The sequence below is a fragment of the Vipera berus genome (assembly GCF_964194415.1).
Source record: "Vipera berus genome assembly, chromosome: 3".
Classification (NCBI taxonomy): Eukaryota; Metazoa; Chordata; class Lepidosauria; order Squamata; family Viperidae; genus Vipera; species Vipera berus.
In genome coordinates, this window is record NC_138204.1 from 211098555 (window position 1) to 211105850 (window position 7296).

A 7296-nucleotide genomic window follows, 5' to 3' on the forward strand; every position below is an offset into this window, starting at 1 on the left:
TGGTGCTGGCTGTGACTGTCTTTGAGCTGCTATTCCACCCTGGCCAGCAGGAGGCGCTGGCGCTGGGGCTGGTGCATTAGCATAATCTGCAGATGACACTGGCCTTCGCATATAAGAACCCGGTGGCAATTGCATGTGGGTTAAATATGGCTGTGCTCTGCCAGGTAGAGGGGCTTGCATAGAAGCAATATTAACAGGAGAAGCAACAGTAACAGGAATCCTAGCACCATCAAGGGCTGGAGCCTCAGATAACGGCAGAAATCTTGTATCTCTGAGCAAAGACTCCTCCATAGACAATTGCGAGAGTGAGAGCTCCAATTCATGTCTTAATGCAGCTTCACCAGTAGATGGTGCTATAACATTTGCTTCAGGCATCACTGTGGCTCTGTATGTCCTTTGGGACAGCCCATAATCATGTGACATAGGAGCCTCCGGTTCCCATTCGTCTTGCATGACACTCAATGATGGGCGTGACTTTGGCTTTGGGGAAGAAGGAGGCAATATGGCTTCTCCTTGTGGGTGTGGCAATATGGCCGGTTCATGCTCATAATTCCTCTCATATCGCTGAACCATTGACACATATTTCTTTGCCTGCTGCAAACGCCTTTCAAAAACCCCAATTTGTTCACAGTAGCCTTGCATAGCCCTATCTCGCATAGTTTGCTTGGGGCTTGAAGGAGCAGAAGGAATTTTCTTCGGCTGAATTTTAGGTTTCACTCCAAGCCCTTGAAATTCATCTTGAGCCCCTGGAGTGTGAACATTTCCAAAAACAGCTGCCAGGGAGCTTGGAAAAGTAGAAAAAGGAGTGACTGACCTTGCATCGTAGACAGGAGCAGGTGCGTCTTCTCCAAGGCGTGTGGCCGAAGCTATCGGAGTCCTTAAGGTCGAAGGGAGATGCCCAACAGACAAGCTCCTGGCCTCCCGTTTCAGCCGTGGCTTCCTTCCTGACATGTTTCAGCAGTTAATCACCGCTGCCTCACTAGCACTAACTAACTGATAACAGCCGCAGAAACATGCATCTCCAAAAACATAAATCAAACCATCCCTCGATACCAAAATGTCAAGGTAAAAATCACCTTTGTAGAGGGCGACGGACCGTGCTTCAGAGAATGCATGATACACTTGCAGGAAGGCAAGAAAAACAAGACGCATAATCTTACTAAATACCTTTTACTTACAAAAATATAAAAACTAAATATATATTATACAGAGCTAGCTGGGCTACATCCTAACGTAACAGTCAGTAACAGCAAAGAGAATAAAACAATACAGATAATAACCCAGAACTTTCTCTAGACATGCGCAATAAACAGACTGAAACCATAACATAGCTAGTCATATGGGATTCACTATGGTTACCAGATAAGTTATCACAACAGGTGCAGAGAGCAGGGGAAAATGTACAGTTAGAAATGAACTTTCTGACGAACAAAAAAAAAAAAACGTGCAGTGACATAGGCATGTAATTGCCAAAGTTTCATTTTGACATAGGTGGCCTGTCCTCTATACATTTATAAAACACAGAATACAGAATAACAGAGTTGGAAGGAACCTTGGAGGTCATCTAGTCCAACCCCCTGCTCAAGCAGGAGTGCCTATACCATTTGGGACAAATGGCTGTCCAATTTCTTCTTAAAAAATCTCCAGTGCTGGAGTTTGAAATGCATATCAGTCTCCCTTTAATTCTTTGTTAGCAATCTAAAAAAAATTACACAAATATGAGCTGCCACTGTTGTGACTACTGCCTGTCGATGGCCTTCGGTTAGGCTGAAACAGGAAATAAAGATTTGTCCCGTGTTTGGGGCCTAGCAAGGTAATCTAAATAGTTAACAAGCATTTAACACATATCTCCCTTGCTTCTCAGCTAACAAAGTGAGATAGAGCTTGTGGCCTAGAGGTTAAAAACAACTGCCTAATGTGCAATCAGCCCAGGTTCGAATCTCAGAAGGGTATGGCTGACTGATGAAAACAAATAAGTTTGAAATGCATATCAGTCTCCCTTTAATTCTTTGTTAGCAATCTAAAAATATTTACACAAATATGAGCTGTCACTGTTGTGACTACTGCCTGTCGATGGCCTTCGGTTAGGCTGAAACAGGAAATAAAGATTTGTCCCATGTTTGGGGCCTAGCAAGGTAATCTAAATAGTTAACAAGCATTTAACATATATATATACAAATACACACACACACACCCACACACACACACACAAAATTGAAGGCCACTCTAACTGGGGAAGACTGAATTAGAGCAAGTAATACTTGATAAATAGGATAGTCCAACTTGAGAAATGTTTTGTTTCCCACAAAGATAATTCTCTGCATGAATTCTGGATAAATGCAGAAATTAATCAGCATAAAGACCAGTTTCTTTTAAATTAAAAAAGAGCTTGGTTGGAAAGAAACGAATGCATCTTTTGAATGACAATAGTGAAAGTAAACCGTTCATATCTTGGAACCTTCCGAAGTTTCCAGTTCATCAGTAGAGAGTTCCTCCTCCTTGAAAACTTTCTGAAACAACTCTTTGATGCCTTTCCGGGTTTTACCCTTCTGCCTCCCCACCAGGTAATAGATCAGGGGGTTAATGCCGCTGTTGATGCAGGTACACAAGTAGCCATAATGTACAAGGTTGGGATGTATATATTTGAAAACGTACAGGATAAAATAAAAGGCATTTAGTGGAAAAGCCAAGACTAAAAAGAAGAAAAGAGTGAGCAAAATAGCTGTCAAAAGCTTTCTCCGCCTTTGGCTCTTGGATATGAAGCAGATTTTGACAAACAAGAGAAGGCTGGAGATTGTCATAAGTGGGAGACAAAGCACAGCATTAACAATGAACTGATACATCAGAGTATAACTCTTTCCAAATCCACCAACAGCTATAATTGTGAATTGAATTGAAGAGAGGATGAAGGAGACAGCCCAGATGACAGCACACACAGTGGTGAACAGATGCACCGGCCGGTGGCATCGGTACCAAATTGGGAAAAGGACTGAAATACACCTGTCGATGCTGATGACTGTCAGGAGAAATTGCCCAGCGCTGTACATTAACAGCAGGACCGTTTGGAAGAGTTCGTAGGGAAAGTCACAATACAAGTGTGTAAAAAGCCAGTGGATTTCGATAATCAGCTCAGCGGTGAGGAAACCAAAGTCCACAACAGAGAGGTTGATAATATAAAAGTGTTCCTCTTAACGTTGGAACCCAGCAGCCAGATAACAAGGCCGTTGCCCAACATTCCCAACACACACAAAACCATAGAGAGGGTTGCAAAAATAAGCACTTCATTTATGTCAGAATCGTAACAGTTTCCGTTTTCAGCACTGGATGTTCCATTGATTTGTTCAGTGAATGGAGAGGGGAACGTCGTATTCATGATGCTCCAGTCTTTTGTCTTCCTTCTAGAGCTGCAGATACTCCTGCTGGAACAGAAGAGAAACAGATGACATTAGGCTTTATCACAGTTCTATTGCAAGATAGTCTCCAGATTAGCAGCCCCATCCTCACAATTAGCATGGAAGGATGCAGTTTATATGAGATGAGATGAGGGTGATGATCTGGCCTTGTTTATCTGAATAAAAAGCGGTTATGTGAAAGCCAAAGTGCGTATAGTCAAGGCTATGGTCTTCCCAGTTGCAATGTATGGTGGTGAAAGCTGGACCATAAGAAAGGCTGAGCGCCAAAGAATTGAAGCCTTTGAACTCTGGTGCTGGAGAAGACTCCTGCGAGTTCCTTGGACTGCAAGGCGATCAAACCGGTCAGTCCTAGAGGAGATCAACCCTGACTGCTCTTTAGAAGGCCGGATCCTGAATTTGAAACTCAGATACTTTGGCCACCTAATGAGAAGGAAGGACTCACTGGAGAAGAGCCTAATGCTGGGAAAGATTGAGGGCAATAGAAGAAGGGGACGACAGAGAATGAGGTGGCTGGATGGAGTCATTGAAGCAGTAGGCATGAGCTTAGATGGACTCCAGAAGATGGTAGAGGACAGGAAGGCCTGGAGGAACATTGTCCATAGGGTCGCGATGGGTCGGACACGACTTCGCAACGAACAACAACAACAACAATGTGAAAGCCTTGATTCATCAAACCATGAGGTTTCCAGAGTCTCAAATCAATTATCACTTGTGAATTAGCTTTACTGGGTAACTGTGAGGGTAAGAGAAGAGATAAGCTTTATTGTTATTTTCCACTGTGGGCACATTGGCACACATTAAAAATGAAATTCTGTTGCCCGCTCTCAAAAGTGTACACATACATAACACACATGTAAACATGCTATATACAACATATGTATATACCTACACCTTACATATAAATACATATAAATATTAATCACTGTCCGTCTTGAATACACAGCGGAAAGGGAATCTTGAGAATTCACAAGGTTGATACTGCATGGAATGAACCTATGATATAAGGTGGATATTCTGCTTCCACGAAGCCCCATCCCAGAAGGTAACAAGGAAAACAGGTTGTGAAGAGGATGTGTAGCATCCCAGAAATTCCTGTGGACCCTGCTCAAGCATCGCTTTTGTGCCATGCCCAGACCTAGATAGAAGGGAGTGAACAGTCAATAATCTGTTCTTATTGTCCTCACCACTCTCTGCATTGCCTTCCTGTCTGAAGCAGTGATGCTTCCAAACCAGACTGTAATGCAACATTTAATTTATTTATTTATTTATTTTAATTCCATTTATATCCCGCCCTTCTCCGAAGACAGGGTGGCTTACAAGCTTAGCAGTAGCCTTCATTCTATGTATATGCCTGCTTGTTAGGGCTTTCACACACACCCCAAGCGGCATTATTACAAAGTCAGCTTAATTGCCCCCAACAATCTGGGTCCTCATTTTACCTACCTCGGAAGGATGGAAGGCTGAGTCAACCTTGAGCCTGCTGGGATGCGAACCTGCACTAATTGCAGGCAGCTGGTGTTACTTAAGGAGGCATTAGCCCACTGCTCCACCAAGGCTCTTAATCTTAAACATGGCAACATGCCCTCGATCATCCCTCTATAGAAAATGCTAAGAACAGGAGAAGGAAGATGTAGTTTTCTCATGTGGCAGAGAAAATGCAGGCACTGCTGTGCCTGCTTCACCAGGATCTCGCTGTTGAGTGACCCAGTAAAGTAGCTAGGAATATCAAAGCATTTTCAAAAATATCAAAGCATTTTGATTTGTGCTTGCAAATTAACCAAGAGCAAAGGGCAGAAATTTGAAGTTAACAAAAATCATTCTAGTTATTAGTTGGGAGCACCACTGATTTGTTCTGATTGCTCTACATTCTCTTCTTCCTCCTTAAAAACTCTCTGGAAGATATATTTTTTTAGTTGAACATAGAATGATGGTCCTTCTTTCTCCCCAGTAGAAAATAGACCAGTGAGTTCACGCTGTGGTTTACACAGGGACATTAGTAGTCATATGAAATGAAATTGAAATATATATTATTGAGAATAATGCTGAGATAAATAATGCTTAGTGGAGTAGAAAAGATGAGGAAGAAAAACAGGGCAAGCAAGAAAGCTACGAGAAACTTTCCTTGCCTCTGCATCCATGATTTAAGGTAGCCTTTGATGAAGAGGGCCAGGCTGGAGACCCTCATGAATATCCTATCATATTCAAATGAATTGTTTCTGTTCAGCTGAATCCCACCACAGGAAGAAGGAAAGAAGGAAGGAAGGAAGGAAGGAAGGAAGGAAGGAAGGAAGGAAGGAAGGAAGGAAGGAAGGAAGACAGGCAGATGGATGGAAGGGGGAAAAAAGAAGGAAGGAAGACAAATGGGAGGGTAAAGGAAGGAAGGAACCAAGGAAGCAAGCAAGCAGGCAGGCAGACAAGCAAACAAGCAGTGGTGGGATTCAAATATGTGAACAACCGGTTCTTTGTGTGGATGTCACTTCTGGAAGTCCATTCTGGGCCTGGGCAACAAAAAATTAGCTACCAGTTCTGCCGAACTGGTGCAAACCAGCTGAATCCCACCACAGGAAGGGAGAAAAGAAGGAAGGAAGGAAGGAAGGAAGGAAGGAAGGAAGGAAGGAAGGAAGGAAGGAAGGAAGGAAGGAAGGGAGGGAGGGAGGGAGGGAGGGAGGGAGGGAGGGAGGGAGGGAGGGAGGTAGAAAAGAAGGAAGGAAGGAAGGAAGGAAGGAAGGAAGGAAGGAAGGAAGGAAGGAAGACAAATGGGAGGGGAAAAGAAGGAAGGAAATAAGGAAGCAAGCAAACAAGCAGTGGTGGGATTCAAATATGTGAACAACCAGTTCTTTGTGTGGATGCCACTTCTGGAAGTCCATTCTGGGCCTGGGCAACAAAAAAATTAGCTACTGGTTCTGCCGAAGTGGTGTCAACCGGCTGAATCCCACCACTGGCTTGGAGGTATCCAGCTGCATGCCATTCTCAGCTGCCTGACCTTGAAGCTGTATCTCCTATATCACTAACTGTGTGTAGTGAGCTTTCCCCCTCCCATAAAACACCTTCCCCCCCCCCAGAGTTCATGGCAAACAGGCACCAAGTGAATGCAAAACACAGAGAAGGCGGTTCTAACAAATAATCGCTGGAATACAGATTTAAAATGATTAAGGAATAAATGACTTTTTTCCTGATATTAAGGTTAATAAACACTGCCCTTTGAATGCATTGGTGTAAGTCAATTAAGTTAGTTATATTCAGTCTTTTTTTTCTAAAAAAAAGGTGCAGGAACTCTCATCTTGGCGGGCGCAGGAGGCAGGGGTGGGTGGGGTGGGGCGGCGCTGCTGCGGTCACGGGTGTGAGGGGTGTTGGCGGCAGGCTCCCCCCAGGGGCCGGAGCTGGCACGGCTGGTGCTGTGGGAGCAGCAGGGCCTGCTCTATATGGCGGGGCTGCGCAGGGCGGGCAGTGGAGGCGGTGCGGGCCAGGTGATGCAGGACGACCACTTATGCATGCAGGGCGAGGCAACGGTGACGGAGGTCCAGCACCAGATAGGCCACCAGCCTGGCTGACACAGGTGAGCACAAGGATGGAGTGCACATGGACCCACCTCCCACTCCTTGTCTTCTCTTACTTACCTAGTTGTGTTGGTGTAGTTGGGCAGCAGGGAGGGATGCAAAGTTCCTGCCTACTTGCTTTTGCTGCAGACAACTAGCCAGTGCAATGTTTGCTAGCCAGGTCTTTTGGTGCGCCCAGCAGCAATTCCTATTGGCTTTCGAAAGCCAATAGGCTTTTGAAAGCCAATAGAGGGAGTTAGCATAGCTTGTGCAAAAGCTTTTTTTTTTGTGCAAAAAAAGGTGCCGGAACGCCATTCTGAGCGTTCTATGAGAAAAAAAAGCCCTGC

General features: G+C 44.5%; 1 pseudogene across 1 annotated transcript; it reads right to left on the bottom strand.

Annotated features, from left to right (window-relative positions):
• Window positions 1-2444: 2444 nt before the first annotated feature.
• LOC308665543 (mas-related G-protein coupled receptor member H-like) lies at window positions 2445-3373 on the bottom strand (annotated as a pseudogene). The gene has a single exon. The product of its transcript is annotated as a mas-related G-protein coupled receptor member H-like (transcript).
• Between the last annotated feature and the right edge of the window lie 3923 nt (window positions 3374-7296).